This window comes from Dromiciops gliroides, chromosome 1 (genome assembly GCF_019393635.1).
Source record: "Dromiciops gliroides isolate mDroGli1 chromosome 1, mDroGli1.pri, whole genome shotgun sequence".
NCBI lineage: Eukaryota > Metazoa > Chordata > Mammalia > Microbiotheria > Microbiotheriidae > Dromiciops > Dromiciops gliroides.
Window position 1 is genome coordinate 25,032,606 of NC_057861.1, and position 16,201 is coordinate 25,048,806.

General features: G+C 48.0%; 1 pseudogene; it reads right to left on the reverse strand.

Annotated features, from left to right (window-relative positions):
* Positions 1-899: 899 nt before the first annotated feature.
* LOC122744445 overlaps positions 900-16,201 on the reverse strand; it is a 197,734-nt pseudogene continuing 182,432 nt past the window's right edge.

Consider the following 16,201-nt stretch of genomic DNA (forward strand, 5'->3'; position numbering starts at 1 on the left):
GCAAAGCGAAACATTTAGAGACGCCTTTGCCCTTTCCAGCGGTGTATTCTCCCGGCCCCAAATTCCCTACCACCATTCACCCCCTCCCTCCACTTCCCCATACAAAGTGATGGGGGGCGAGGGGGGGGGATGCGAATTCAAACTCGCGCGCGCGCCTGTGTGGGGTGTGTGTGTGTGTGTGTGTGTGTGTGTGTGTGTGTGTGTGTGTGTCGCCCTGGCCTTTCTTCCAGGTGAGGCTGCTGCGCTCGCTAGTCTCCAGCCTCAACTCTTCAGTTGGGAAGGCAACCTCCTTTCCCGAGTCTTAGAGGGGACAAGGACAGATTGACTGTTCCCAGAGTTTTCCCGTCCGGCACTCTGGGCCAGCCTCTAAAGATACTCCCAATAGAGTTTCCACTCCTTTCAGAACGTAGGGTAGGAAGATAAACTGGAGGCGAGGAGACAGATTCTCCCCCTAGGTGGCACCGAGCCCTGACCTGAGCCACCTCGCCCTTGGCCCGGGTCAGGAAGCTGCGATTCCCAGGTAGTGTCAGCTTCCCAGACTTTGGGAAAGAGGACAAAGAAGTCCCATTTCTCTGGCACCGTAGGGGGGGGGGGGCTTCCAAAATACTTTCACTCTAGTCCTCCCCTCAGCCACCTCCAACAACCTAGTTAGGGAAACAAGACTTCTTAGGAACTGGAGGCTCCGAGGGCTTGCCCACCGTCATCTGTCAATTGTACTTGGACAAGTCTCCAGTCATGGCCTTCGTATAAGAACCAATCCAGGCCTCTTTCCCTCTTAGAGCCTGCTAAGGGCTAGCACCTGCAAACTTCCTAAACCCAAGAAGTGGGCCGCTGCCTCAGTGGTCTGGGGATGATGCCTGGAAGCTAGAGACGGTTCCGAGCCGCTTAGCAACGCACGGCTAGCTCAAAGCGCCCGACTCCCGCTCCTCATCTCTCCTATAGGCCTGAAATCTAAGGGGTGCACACTGCTCCTTAGCCTTTAGTTCAAAAAGCCAGGGAAATTCCTCCGGAGTGGAAGGGACACTTCAGAGCCCCAGAAGAAGGCGGTAGAGGCCCGCCTGGCCCCCGCCCCCATTTCTCCTCAGCCCCAGCCTACTCCTTGAGGATTCCCCCCCAGCCCCTAGGCAGTCCAGTAGGTTTCCTTTTGAAGTTGAGTTTTATCTTTTAAACAGTCAATAAAATGCGGAACGCCTGTCCAACCTTCCCTTCTACATATTCATTCCTACCCTCACTTCGAGGTGGAGGGGGGGGGGGAATGAAGGGGACTCCGAGTGAAAGCCTTCTACCTCCATGCCCTGGAGTCATGAACTGGGAGATCTCCGTAGGAGCCGGTTAGGCGGCTGCCCCGGCTCCCTCAGCTTGGGGGGTGGGGGGCGTGCTGGCCCAAGTCCATAGCTCTTACACCTTGGCGTAGCTGAAACGGCCTACAATAATGCAGATTGGGCCCGGACGGGGGGGGGGGAGGGCGGCGGCGGGGGGGGGGGGTCTTCCCTTCCTCCTCTCTTCTGTCCCCAATGTGGAGTGGATGGACGAGTAGAGGCTTCTCTTGGGCCCCAGAATAGGGTCTGGGATGGGCGTGGGGCCGGGACCTGGTGCCTAGACTCTCCTTCGCCTTCTTTCCTGCTGCAAAGCCTCTACAAAATGGGCCATTTGGACAGACGGAGAGCCAGGGGCCAAGCGGCTGTTTTCTTTTCAAAGCTACTGTTCTACCAGTTCAGCTCGCAGATTCCCTACTAAGCGAAGACCTGGGGCACCGGCGTCTCCGGCGTCGGAGATAGAGACTGATCCTCTGGTCTCTTTCCTCTTTGCACAGGTCTCAAACTACCTCTATGTGACAAATGCAATTCAAGCAGCATTTCTTCAGCGCCTGGTGCGTGCCGGGGTGGGGGTGGGGGTATCAGAGAGAGAGAGAGAGAACCCTCACGGAGTTTATATTCCATTGGTACAAGATGAGAGAAAGAAAGCTTTTTTTAGGTTCCCGGGTCCTGATCCAGAGGTGAACCCTTAGTCCCACAGAATAGATACACATATGGACTAAATGAATAAACGAATGGAAGGATAAATGGGTGGATGGATGGATGGCTGGTTGGGTGGGTGGATAGATGGATGTGTTCCGGAGGGAGGCCTTTTTTGTTGAAATTTGCAAACCTGAATTTTAAGAGTTGTAATTCCAGTCGTTTGGAGGGAAGAAGAGGAAACAGGAAGGAAGAAAAGGATTGGTTTTCTTTCTATTCCGCGTTTTCGGGATTTCCCCCCCACCCCCACCCCCTTCCTGCAGTGAAACTGATCTCGAATTCTTCCCAGACCAATGGTCAGATCTGAGAAATTCTGCCGCTAGGCTGGCGCTGTCTGTCACTGTCTCTCTGTCTGTCTCTGTCTCCCTTATCTCCTGTATATCTTATTTGTATATAGTAACATTAATGAGTAACCACCGTGGCGCTGGCCGACAGGGGTAAACAGCTAGCAATCTCTCTGGATTAGCCTGCCGATTACTCACCTGGCGCCTCTCTCAATCTACCCTGTAGGTTTATAGCCCTTGACAGCGCGGTGCCGGCCAAAGGCCCCTTTCTCTGGGCTTGGAGTGCCACCTATCTGTCTGTCCGGCAAACACTCCCGGTCAGAGCCCTGGTCACCTGCCAGCGTTGCTTCCCTCGGCTCTGGATCTTTGCCACCACCCCCGGTCCTCTCTGTCTCCCCTTCTTCTCTTTCCCCCACTTCCCCTTTCACACAGTCCTTCTGGGTTTCAGTGGGCAGAGTGTGCTTAAAAGCAATAAAAGCAAGGGAGTGAAGGCCTCTGGCATCTGGGGAGAATCAGGTCAGGCCCTGGGGATGCCTCTTTCTTTTCTTCCCCTCCCCACCCCCCCCCCCCAGCCTAGACGATTCTTTTGGTGTGCATGTATGTGTTTGTAGTGATCCTGACACCCCATCTGGAAAAAAAAAATCTTGGGATCCTAGCAGTTCCTTCTCAAAGCATTACTCCCTTCCCATTGGGATGAACTCTCCATCTCCCATATTCTCACCCCAGTCTATGGACAGGAGGCTGCCCTAGATCTTCTAGGCTTTATCCGGTTCAACCTCCACACATAGCTTTTTCTGGACTCTTCTGTCACCCGCCTCTTCCCCCAAACTCCCATACTGGAGACAAGTCAGCCTTTTTTCTTGTCATGGTTCAGTTGCTACTTCTCTCTCCTGGCCTGAGGTAAAGGGGCCTGGGAGAGGGAAGAATGGGAAAACGTAAGCCCACTCCCACACACCTCCTTACCTTTGTCCTTTTCTCCTTCCCTTTGTCCCAGTGCATGTTGCCCCAGTCAGACTAACATTGAAACCACAGAATAGAATTACTGAAAGACCCGGAGAACTAAGATTCTGCCTCCAGCAGAATAATAATAATAATAATAACAAAAAGCCTTGCAGCTCTTAGCCTCTTAGTCTCAGAGGCTCAGTACCATGATTTAAGCTTTCCTGGGTTGGAAGGGACAGACCCATCAGGCATCATGCCACCCTGGAGGCTTCTGGGAACTTGGAAGCCTATCCTTGGATCATGTCAGAGGGCAGGCCTTTTTTTTTTTTTTTTTTTTTTTTAGTGAGGCAATTGGGGTTAAGTGACTTGCCCAGGCTCACACAGCTGGTAAGTGTTAAATGTCTGAGGTCAGATTTGAACTCAGGTCCTCCTGACTCCAGGGCCGGTGCTCTATCCACTGCGCCACTTAGCTGCCCCAGAGGGCAGGCCTTTTAACAGGGAGGAAGAGGTGTAAACTTTGGAAGGCTAAGGGGATCCAGGGCTCACAATGGAAATCTTTGCTCTTCCTCTCTTCTCCAAGCCTAAATCAGAAGGAAAAGTCTGGACATCTAGAGGCAGTCTAAGGGGAAGAAAATGGATGGCCCATCTACTCAGAGGCAAAATCTCTCCGTGCTGCTTGTCAATTTCCACCACTGTCACCTTGGAACAATCACTTCCCCTCTCTGGGCCTCAGTTTTCTCCTTTGTAAAATGAGGGCCTTGCACTATGGGGCCTCCCATTTCTAAGTCCTGGGATTCTATAAGTCACAGACCATATAAGGTGTCTGTCTCTTGTTTATTCTTCTGTCTGATGTTTAGAGTTTTCCTGAGTAAGTTTTCCCTTTGAAGGGAAAGTGTGGTAGAAAATTCAGTGCTATTCCCAGAAATGTTTTCTGTGATTTTCCCCCTCGAGGGGCAATGAGGGTTAAGTGACTTGCCTAAGGTCACACAGCTAGTGTCAAGTGTCGGAGGTAGGATTTGAACTCAGGTCCTCCTGAATCCAGGGACAGTGTTTTATCCACTTAGCTGCCCCCAAAGTTTTCTATGAGAAGGGAAACTATGATACTTTGTAGATCAGGCAGTAATGTTCATATCAGAAGGGTAGAGAAAGAGAAATGTTCCCCAGTTACATATGGTGACAACCCTTTCTCTGTCTCTATCCATATTAGATCAAGTAGGTTAGTACCCCCAGTACCTTAGTGTGCTAGTGGACTGGTTATCCACTGGATATAATAAGAATTAGGTGTCAGTTGGACATCCCTTTTCTGCCACTAGTCTTTCTGTGGTACCTCATTGTCCTATTGAGGTGATTTGGAGGTATTTTGAAAGCCATTCCTTGGAAAGAGATTTGAGTACAGGTCTAACTCCCAAGACCTGACTGGCTAGTAGTAGTGAGAGAAGTTTGTGTGCTCATCAGAAGGATGGTTGATAGGGAGTGTTGATGACAATTAAAAAAAAAAAAGACAAGGAGAAGGGAGAAAGAGAAAGGAAGAGAAAGAGAGAAGGGGAAGAAAAGAGAAGAGGAAGAAGAAAAGGAAGATATAAAGAACCAACCAAATAATCTGCTGTGAGGAGTATAATTTGAATTATTTTCCAAATTTTGCAATTTTAAAATAAATACCTATTCTGGTATTATTATGGAGTGATCTTTCTCTTAAAAGTATCCTTTTTTTTCCCCTCCAGGAGGTCATGTGGTCTTACATTACTCTTCCACCAAGTATCTGCCTTGGGTGTTAGTCTGCAAAGATAATATTTGGATGTGGGATGTTTTTGTTGTGGGATGTCATTTGTCTGTTTATCAATCCATTCTTTTTATTTATTCAGCAATTCATTCATTCATTTATTTTGTGCAGGGGTTGGGGTGGGGCAGAAAGGTTGAAGCAAAGACTAGAAGATGGTTAACAAGTTTTTTAAATGTCTTGTGTCTGGCACAGAGTTGAGAAATCACAGTCACACCTTGCACCTGGACAGGTCGTATTCTGAAGCCTTCTAAGAGAAAAAGAAAGGGAATAAGGCCGGGACTGGAGTACTTGGATTTTTCCAAGGGGAAGGGAACCCACAGAGAATTTGGGCTTACTCCTCATTCTGTTAGGCTGAGAAATCTAGATTAGGTAGGGATGCTAGCAGCTTCTTTTCTCCTTCTATTGGAAGGAGATCTCCTTAGTCCATTGATCCCCAATCAGAATCTCTCCAATTTCTTTCAGTCTCATCCCCATCTACTACCCTCTCTCCCACCCTGGAGCATGCATACTATAGACATGGAACCATCTCTCTTTTGAAGGGTAGGGGAAATGTGAAAGAAAGTTCTTCCTTCGGCCCACCTTTCTTCACAGCTCCTGAATCTCTTCTCTGGCAATGCCAAGGTGCTGTGCTCATGGGTCTTGGCGAGAATGGTTAACATCCCAGTTTAGTCACCAGATGAGATGCCTGGGGCATTAGAATCCTCCAAACTCGGGTGAACAGCTGAGTCCCGGGAGCAGAATGTAGCCCTAGGGGTTTTGGAGAGGTTTCCCCGAACTTTTCCAACCCTTCTGGTGAGAGAGTGCCCACCTTCAAGACGAACCAACCTCATCTCTCTTTGGCTTCAGATTCCTGAATCTTCACCGGGAGGCTGGATGTGCTAAGCCTGGTCATGACGGAGAGATAGGGATGGATTTGAGAGAGGGGAAGAGAATTGGGTTACTATCATAAACCAGTCCTTTAGGAAGAACTCTGCCTTTCCTCCTACTTACTCCCCCTTCCCCAATTTATCAGTGAATCTTGGGGCCGCAAAGTAGACTTCCCAGAGAGCAGGGCACGTTTAAAGGCCACAAGATTCAGGCGATTTCCAGTTCTCATCTTGGGCCTTGGACCGGGACGGACCCCAGCCCCCTTCTCTATGGAATGTTTGCCTTCGCTTAGCATACTTTAGCCTCGACATAAAGTGTGGGGAGAAGTCCGCATTTATTTGAATTCTTTAAGGTTTATACAATCTATTTCGCATACATTTGCTCGTTGGATCTTCAAAATGATCCTGCTGAAGAAGGTGATATTATCAACCTCTTTTGCAGGTGAGGAAAATAAGGCTTCGAAAGATTAAATGACTTGGGCCGAATGGCGCAGCTAGTAGTATGTGTGGGAGGATTTGAACCCGGGTTCCTATATGCATCTCCGCCTATGCCACGATTCAGCTCTACAGCTAGCCTGATCCTCTATTTTACAGGTGAGGAAACGGAGGATCAGGTATTAAGTGGCCCTGCCACAGCCACCCAGCTAGGAAGAGTTAGAGTTTGGGTTAACACTCAGGTGTCTGGTGACCCCAACTCCAGTGCGGTCCTCTCCAACTCACCGAGTTCGTGGTACGGGAGGATTCAGAGGCAAAGGGGATCTTAGAGAACTTGAAGGGACCTTAGAGAATCGAGTCTAGCTACTTCCTTCCAGGACTTGGGGAGGGAGCTGAGTCAGAAATTCTGGAACTAAGGTGAAGCTTGCAAGTAGGCAAAAAGGGACACTTTCAATGCGCCTCCCCCCCCCCTTTTTAGAGTTGCACTCGAATTTTTAGTCCTGGAGAATCCCTGCCTTTCATAGTTCGAAGGTGTGTGTGTGTGTGTGTGTGTGTGTGTGTGTGTGTGTGTGTGTGTGTGTGTGTGAGAGAGACAGAGAGACAAAGACAGAGAGACAGACACACTGTGGGGGCGGGAGGGGGGGTGGATCTTGGCGGATATTAACACAAGAGGGGAGAAACTTTTGCAACCTTTGCAGGCCTGGTCCGGCCTCTTCATCCTTCTCGCGTCTTCTCTATATGCCCTTAGCAGCCCTTGCGCGCCCTCACCCCCTCCTCCAAACTCACACGTTCTATTTCATCTTTTGAAATGTGACCTTCCAGGCCACTTCAATTTCCCCCTAATGACACCCGGGGATCTGGTTTCTTGTTGTGGAATGACTGGTTTTTAATGTGCCACGCATGCCCCCCCTCCCCGCACCTCCTTGGGGTGGGGGGCCCGCAGAGGTCACCCCAGCTTGCAATGCCTGGCGCTAAGCCACGCCACCAGAGCTCTGTAAACTCTATAATGCGACTTCCTTAATCCTGCCAACCAGCGTCTCTACTTACTGGGTAGGTTTTTGTTTTTTAACGAAAACTCCAGAGGAAAAGTCCCCTAATAAACGACCCCATCACCCATGACAGGTTCCTGAGAATTTTCTCGTTTGCGGCTTCTCGCTCCAATTGGAGACTAGTGTGTGAGCAGAGTTTTCTTTTGAATGGGGGAGGAGAGGGTTGGCGGGGTGGGGTGGGGGGACGGGAGACGGGACAGAAGCCTTGGGACGTTTTCTCTCTTCGGTTCCACTGCACTGACTCTGCCTGTACTGTTTCTCATCCCCCGTAAGGCCGGGTTTACGCCGCAGACGAGAACAGAGGGGAGAGGCAAGTGGTGCCTTTCGATCAGACGAACCTGAAAACCCAGTTCCGAAGGAGTGAGAATAATAAATAGAGTTCAATGGTAAAAGTGGACCTTCTGCCCCCACCCCTTTCATCATCAGAGATCCAATTCAATTTGATTTAATTCAACAAATATTTGGGGTGAGGAAGGTACAAAGAGAGATGGGGAACAACCTTCACATAAGGAACTACAAAGTAATTGTGCATGCCTGTGAGAGAGACAGAAAGACACACAGAGAGGCAGAGGCAGAGGCAGAGGCAGAGGCAGAGAAAGACACAGACACAGACACAAGACAGAAAGAAAAACAGACACAGACACAGACAGGCACAAATACAGAAACAGAGACACCTAGAGAAAGACACCGAGTTGTGACAGATCCAGAGATGGAGAAAGTGTGTTTAATTAGTTAATTGGGTAGGGGAATGAATGGTCGAGGGAAGATTAGAAATAGAGACTAGGCTGGAGAAGTGGCTTATAAAAGTCTGCCATTAACTCTCTGTGAGACGTGGGGCAATTAAGTCACTTATTTCCCTTATCTCGGTGTCTCCATAGTACGAATGGGTTTAAGCGATCTGTTCCTCTCCCAGTTTAGCTGCCTTCTGGCTGGTATTTGGAGACAATTGGATAGGTGAGAATGAAATCGCTTTCGACGTTTCCGGGCTTGTTATTTTTTTTCTTCGTCATTATCCCTGAGTTCTACCCCCCACTACCCCCCGCCCCCCACGACTTCAACTTCACTTCGTCCATCTCCACTGCCTTCTGAATGGGAAAGGATTCTGACTCCCCGGGAACGCGATTCCGAGGAATCCTCCCGAAAAGGAGCCCCGGCGTCCCAGGGCCGATCCTCTATCTAGGAAGGCAGCAATCTAGACAAGGATAGCGATCAAGAGAAAACCTTGAACAGGGCCCAGGCGTAAGGTTGTCTGTGGCAGCCTACTCACCCCTCCAGCCGGCCGTGGAGGTATGGGGCCGGGTGGATGGAGAGTGAAGGGAGAACTCTTCTCTCCTTGGCGGGGTATAATGCTGTTGACTTGGGTTCACGTACCACCCCCAGAGCTGTATGCCCTTCAGCAGGCGGCTCTGCTCCGGTCCTCACTTAGCATCTGTCAAAGTAGGCCCTTTATAAGCTCTGTGGGCTATTAATTATAATTATTGAGAACCTCATCGAGGTGAACCTGGAGGTCACCTTGATTTTCCTTCCGCCCTTTTCTTTGCTCCAAAAAAAAAAAAATGCACTGCTATTAAAGGAAATTGTAAAAAAACCGAACAACCAGGGATCCGTGACACTCAAGGGTTCCCTATTTCCAGAAGAATGTTGAGATCTGGAAAGGGGTGGGAGAAGGAGCGGGAAGATTGCTCATGGAGTTCAATCCCTTTTCCATGATTGGGGGAGGAATGAATGGAAGTGCACTGAACCCAAGGCTCCTTTCCAACGCATTCGAAAGTGGAGGTGGGGAGTAGACCACTGAGAACAGTCTAGGGGTCTCCGACCCGAGGAGCCAATAACAATAACAGCTCAAATAACGCCCTTTCCAAACAAAAATACCTCCCCACCTCCCCACCCCCACCCCACCCCACCCCCAACTCTCAGTCTGCGGGACTATATCTCCCCTAATAGAAAGCTAGGTGCTGGATGGAAAAGACAGTTTGCCCTTTTGTACTCCAGCTTTGAGCATAGAGCTAGGCTATTAATCAATGCTCCCTTTGGTAAGCAGTGTTTTTATCGACTCATTTGAAATAATAGGTCATTATGCCCATTTTAAAGAAGAGAAAACTGAGGTTTTCTGGGCAGCGGAAACCAGTTCTTTCTGCTCTCGCGTCCAGAGCTCTAGCCGCACTCTTGCATATAAGTAGACATGGGGGCAGGGGCTTCAAAATTATTTAGGGGATGAAAATGGGAAGATCCTAAAGAAGTCCAGGGATGCAAGGAAGCCAAAACAGACCGAGGCCCAGGGAAAATCTGACTGTTTATAAATTAAATATATATACACATGTTTGTACATGTGTGTACATGTACATGTATATACATGTATGTATACACACACAATCCCTTACCTTCGAACCCAGCTCTGCAGCTCTTAGTTCTGTCTTTGCTGTCTCTGTCTCTTGATCTGTCTCTCTCATCCCTCTCCTTGTAATCTTTCTCAACTTTTCTTTCATCTGTCTCACTTCCCTCAATTTCTGTCTTTTGTCTCTGAAAAATACCACCTACCATATATTAACTGGAATCAGAAAGATGGTGGTTTCGGAATATTTTGTCCCCCACCCCCCCAAAAAAATCCAAACCCCCAAACCCTTGACACCCCCCCCCCCAACCAAACGCATACTCTGCATGTTTAGTCTCTGAGAGTCATTCTGTGTGTACAAAGAGAAATTAAGCTAGATGCTTTCATCCTGGCCCAAACCAAAAGGAACCGCCCTAGGAAGCCCCCTCCTCATTTTATGGAGTGCCTTGGGCGGAGGCTGGCCATTTCACCACTTGTCGCCCGCCCTCCCTCCCCTTTCCTTCATCCACCTCCACCTCCAGGGATTTCTTAGGGAGCTGAGGAGGGCCAAGGGGTGGGAGGGAGGAGTTTGGAATCCCAAGTCGGTTCCCAGAGATCTACCTCCCCCCACCCCCCGCTTTCTTGGCAGCCCCTCCCATTCTTCCCCAGGTCACCCCCAACCCCCACCAACCCCTGGTTTGCTCCGAACCTTTCCCCCAAGGCTCAGGTTGGGTTTGCGAAGGCTCCGCCCCTTCCCACTCCCAGCCCGTCCCCGCAGGTAATTTGCTAAGGTGACGGCAGAAGCCAGGTTGGGCCTCTCGGCTTTGGCTTGCGCCCTGGGGTGCCGGGGAGAAGATTTAAGCATTTATTCATTTAAAAAAAAAATACACTAAAAAGGAAATCACGGGGACACAGGGGAAAGAAGCGTCCCGGATCTCATTTACTCCTGCTTTTGTAACGAACGGGCAGCGTACGCCCCAGTGCTATTGGGACAGCTTTGGTCCGGGGAGGAGGGGAGAGGAAAGAGGAGGTTTGGGGCGGGGGGGGGGCGAGAACGAAAAGAAACCAACCAAAAAGAACACGGATCCCGCGAGCTCCGTAAAAGGAAGGCACGCTGCAGCATCAAACCCGCGCCCCAGGCCCGGCGGAGCCGAGTTTACCTGTCCGGTCTAGAGCTGATTCAGCAGCTCCCCAGCTGAGAAGCGGCTAATCTCTAAACCGTTCCTTTGGCGCCATCTGCTGCTGCGCAAGGGGAAGGACAGCCTCATGGCTTCTCACGTTCTGTGGGGATGGGCCGCGGGAAGAGATCTTGGGGTTACTGATAACGGCAGTTATGGAGGGGCCTTAAAACAGAGAATGTCAGGGCTGGGAGGGATCTTAGAACAGGGAATGTCAGGGCTGGGAAAGGTCTTAGAACAGGGAATGTAAGATCTGGGAGAAATCTTAGAACATAGACTGCCCTGGCTGGGAGGGATCTTACAACAGGCAATGTCAGGGCTGGGAGGGGTCTTAGAACAGGGAATGTAAGATCTGGGAGAGATCTTAGAACATAGACTGTCCTGGCTGGGAGGGATCTTACAACAGGGAACGTCAGAGCTGGAAGAGGCATTGGAGGTGAGAAAATCAGAAATATGAGAACATTAGAATCTAGGACATTAAAAAAAAAGAACCTGAAGGATTCGTAGAGACCATCCATTCCAACCCTTTCCTTTTAGAGAGGAGAAAGCCCCAGGTCAGGGAAGAGATGACCCCCACTTTCTGGAAGACAATCTCCCTGAGACAAGCTGCAGGGCCCTGGGTTGAAGGGGCAGAAAACAGACCAAATCTATCTACATTTTGTTTATTTGTTACTCAAGGGAGAAACTGAGGCACTTTAGGGACCAGCTGTGTCTCTTCTAAATCCTATAGAGGGTAAGGTGGTAGTTGGTTGTTTTTTTTTTTCTTGAGGATGCTGAACAATTGCATTAATTCCTCCTTATGACTTGCAGAGAGAGGCCAACATGCTGACAGAGCATTTTCCAAAAATGAGGCCAGGCTTAATGAAGTCTCAGGTGCTCCCCTGTGCCCTTCCTCCTCTCCTCACCCAGAAAATACTGAAGTATACTTCCATAAACCCTTATTTCTTTCTGGGGGACCCTGATGTGAATATGAAGATCTGCTACGGGCATGTGTTGAATGCATGGGAAAGCATTTAAAAATAACCTACTATGTTCCAGGCACAAAATAAAGCAAGCAAGATAGTCTTTAACGGAAAGGAGGTATAAAGGGGAGCTAGAGGTGAAAAACAGGGGTGGGAGGCAGGAGGGTCAACAGCACAGTCACAGGACTTGAAGGTAGCTGGGAAGTGTGGGTTGGTCAGGGCTACATAAGAATCTTACTATCAGGGCTAGGAGTTCAAATTCAGTGGGAAGAAGAAAAAGCTGCACTTACTTAAAGTGTGGGACCCTGGGCAATTCCCCTTACCTCATCCAGGCTCAGGTTCCTCATCTATACAGTGAGGATAATTAGAGCACCTCCCTCCCAGGTTATGAAAATCCACTGAGATAACACCTGTAAAAGACTTTTGCAAACCTAAATTGCTAAATCAATTTTAGCTATTATTATTTATTAGAGTAAGTGACTCGGAAGGGTGAGGGGGAACTCATTTTTTTTTTTTGTGAGGCAATTGGGGTTAAGTGACTTGCCCAGGGTCACACAGCTAGTAAGTGTTAAGTGTCTGAGGCCTGATTGAACTCAGGTCCTCCTGAATCCAGGGCCGGTGCTTTATCCACTGTGCCATCTAGCTTCCCCCCCCCCCCCCTATTTTAAAAGTAGCTTCCCTACTCTCCCCTCGCCCCCCCCCCCAAGTCTATGGAGGACAAGGAAGAAGGCAGATTGGCACGTGGACAGCCTTCCTTTCCCTTCTAAATGCTTGCAGTCCTTTGGGAATAGCTTGTACCTCCCCTCCCCCATTGCTTCTTCCTAGCCATTGCTGATGCTCAGGGTAGCGATCCAGGTTTTGTACTTCATCTCTTTTGATGAGACTTTGCCTGCCTATAAACACTGGTGTCCTAACAGTGTGTTTTATTCTAGGCTTGGCCGTCTCCTCATTTCCCCTATATAACCCCTTGCCACCTGACTTTCCCCCATTTAGGGGAGTTTTAAAGATTATACTAGGGGCAACTAGGTGGCACATGGGATACAGCACTGGCCCTGGAGTCAGGAGGACCTGAGTTCAAATATGACCTCAGACACTTAACACTTACTAGCTGTGTGACCCTGGGCAAGTCACTTAACCCCAATTGCCTCACTTTAAAAAAAAAAAAAAAGATTATACTCAGGTAGGAGAAAAGATTCTCGATTTGGAGTTAGAGAAAAGCTGACCTCTACATAGTACCTGTGTAAAATAAGAAGTTGGATTCGATGACTTTTAAGGCCCCTCACAGCACAAGATCTTATGGCCCATTTTACAGAGGGGAAAGCTGTGGTCCAAGCCACAAGGTATTCTGGGTTTGGGTTGGGTATGGCTCAAAGACCAGCTCTGTTTAAGCCCATTCCTTAGATTACTAACAAGTCAGTCAATAAGCACCTACTATGTGTTGGGCACTGTGCCTCAGCCCTTAGGCTGAGGAGGGGAAAGAAAAGGATGGCAAGATTCTCTCAGGTGCTCTTAATAAGAAGATTGGATTTGGGACTTGCACAATTCTGTCAAGTGTGGTGTTTCAGGTTAGAGTTAGTAAGTAAAAATGACCAGTTGAAGAAGAGACAAAGATTTAAGCTCTCGATTCAGGACAGTGGAAGAAAGGACACATTCACAGCTATGAAGTGAAAGCTTAATTCAATTCATTAGGGTGGGGGTGGAGGTGAGAGAACTATGGGGAGATGCCAGGAAAGATCTCCTTGTAGGAGGTGGTACCTGACCAGAACTTTGAAGGAAACTAGGTATTCTACAAGGCAGAAGTGAGGCGCATAGGGCACAGCCTGTGCAAATGTAAGGAGGGAGCAGATAGAAAGGACTGTTCAAGAAGCATTAAATCATCCTATTGGCTGGAACATGGAGTGTGCGAAGGGGACTGATGAGTGATTAGTCTAGAAAGAAAATCTGGACCCAGATTGTAAAGGATATTAAATACCAAAGGCAGGAAAAATACTACAGGCAATAGGGAGCTTGTGGAGGGAGAGGAGTGGCAAAGTCACTTATAGGAAAGAATTCATGATTTAAAGATAAATTTGGGGCAGTTAGGTAATGCAGTGGGTATAGCACCAGCCCTGGAATCAGGAGGACCTGAGTTCAAATCCAGACTCAGACTCTTACTATTTGTGTGGCCCTGGGCAAGTCACTTAATGCAAACTGTCTCCAAATAAATAAAGATAACCTCCAGGGATTTATGATTTGGTTTCCTTGGGACTACAGGAAGTGAGATACAAGGTCAGTTTCATTCTTCAAAGGTGGAGTTCATCTGGCCGCTCACCAACCAGGGATGATCTCTGAGGGTCACCAGAGAGGGCAAGTGATAAGCCCAAAATCATTCAGTGAATTTTATGGCCTAATTGCCTAATTTCCCTTTTCTTTTGAATGAAATTAGATGACCTCAAGCCCTTCTCTCTCATTGATCTTAATGAAATGATTATTAGTTCACATTTCCACAGTCCAGCTAACTCTGAATGTTGAAGCAATTACCCAGATTGCTCAGTAGGGAAAGTGAAACTTGGATTAAAATTTTCTTTAATTGCCTGAATTATTAGGAAAATTGCACACATTTTGTCAGCTTATTTTGAGACTATTTTGCAAATATCTAGAGTGATTCTCTCTCCTTTCCTCCCAAAGCTTAATTTCTTTCTTTACAAAATGACAGACTTTGCTCAAATAGTAATTAAGCTTTTTCCCAGCTATTACACTTTCCATTTCTAATTGTTCTCCCCTCCCTAACATTAACATTTTCTGTTCTAAGGACCCTCCCATCTCTGCCATTCCCTGTTTCAGGGTCCTTACTAGCTTTGACATTCTCTATTAGAAGGCCTTTTCCATCTTTACCATCCTCTGTTCTAAGCCCTACTTCCCTCCATCTCTAACACTCTAAGTTCTAAAGTTCCTTCCAGCTCTGACACTCCATGTTCTAAGGTCCCTCTCATCTCTGACATTCTAAGTTCTAAGGTTCCTCCCATCTCTGACATTGTACGCACAAACAATCTACTCAGTTCTGACATTCTACAGTTCTACAGTGAGGAAGAAGACAGATCCCACAGAGGACATACAACATGTACCATAGAGACACTGCTGGGTAGTACATCAGAAGATGTACAATTTTGGTGCAGGCTCTCTTTGTTTTGTTGTTGTTGTTCATTTTCCTTCTCAAAGAGGACCAGAGACCTCAGGAGGGTGATGTCTTGACAACTGGTGATGGCCCCAGGGAAAAGCTCTGAGAGTTCAGTGAAGGGAGGACGAATCCCCCACACATATGGTAGAGACATCCACAGGCCTCCTGGCTAGGCAACGTCCCACCTACCACACCATGAATTTGTCCATGGCTAAGCAGGAAAAGATACATCAGAGAGGCGGACAATAGGAAATATGGCCCTTACAGTTTTATAGGCCATGGTGGCCCAGTTCAAAAGGAGCCTACATGGAGGAAATGGAAACTGGGGCCTCCTCCCAAGCGCACGCTTTCTTTTCTTCTGCTTGATGCTACCCAGTCCATCAGGGTGACCATTGTTCAACTCTGAGGAAACAGGGGCCCAGAACTATTGATCTCAGGTCACACAACAAGTTCATGGCCTTACCCAGATGAGAATTTGGAGCTTTAAGTAAAAACACACACAAAACCCACGTAGAATGCTTACCAGCCACAGCCCGGGGACCATGGGAAAGAATGCCTGCCTTAGAACCCCAAGCACCTGACCTTGAACCTTGGTCCTACTGTTTACTTCCAGCTTTGACCTTGACCAAGTCTCTTCACTTCCTCTGACCTCCATTTCCTTCTCCATAAAATGAGGGGGTCAAACTTGATGGTCTTTAAAGGCCCTTCCCAACTTTAAATCTATGATCCTATATAAGAGGAAGTAGGAGCACCCTTGAGTTCAGAAAGACTGAAAAATGAAACTTCTGTGCCACTTTCTGGTGCCATGGAAGGGATATTGAATTCTGGGACAGAGGACTTAGATTTTTTACTTCCCTTCTTGGGGCCTCAGTCTCCCAGACACAATAGAGTTTGCTCACACTTTCTTGAGAGAGTTTATATATATATACATACATATATATATATATAAAGGGTTAGCATGTTAGAAATTGGCAAATTCTACAGATCAGTGCTTGGCTTATTATTTTGTTTATTTCTAGATTTCTCAGCTTGGTGACTCAGTGGATAGAGAGTTAGACCTGGAGTCAGAAAGACCTGAGTTCAAATCTGACCTCAGACACTCACTACCTATATAACTTAGCCTCTGTTTGCCTTAATCTACTGGAGAGGGAAATGGCAAACAACCCTATTATCTTTGCCAAGAAAATACTATATGGAGTCACAAAGGGTTGGACATGATTGA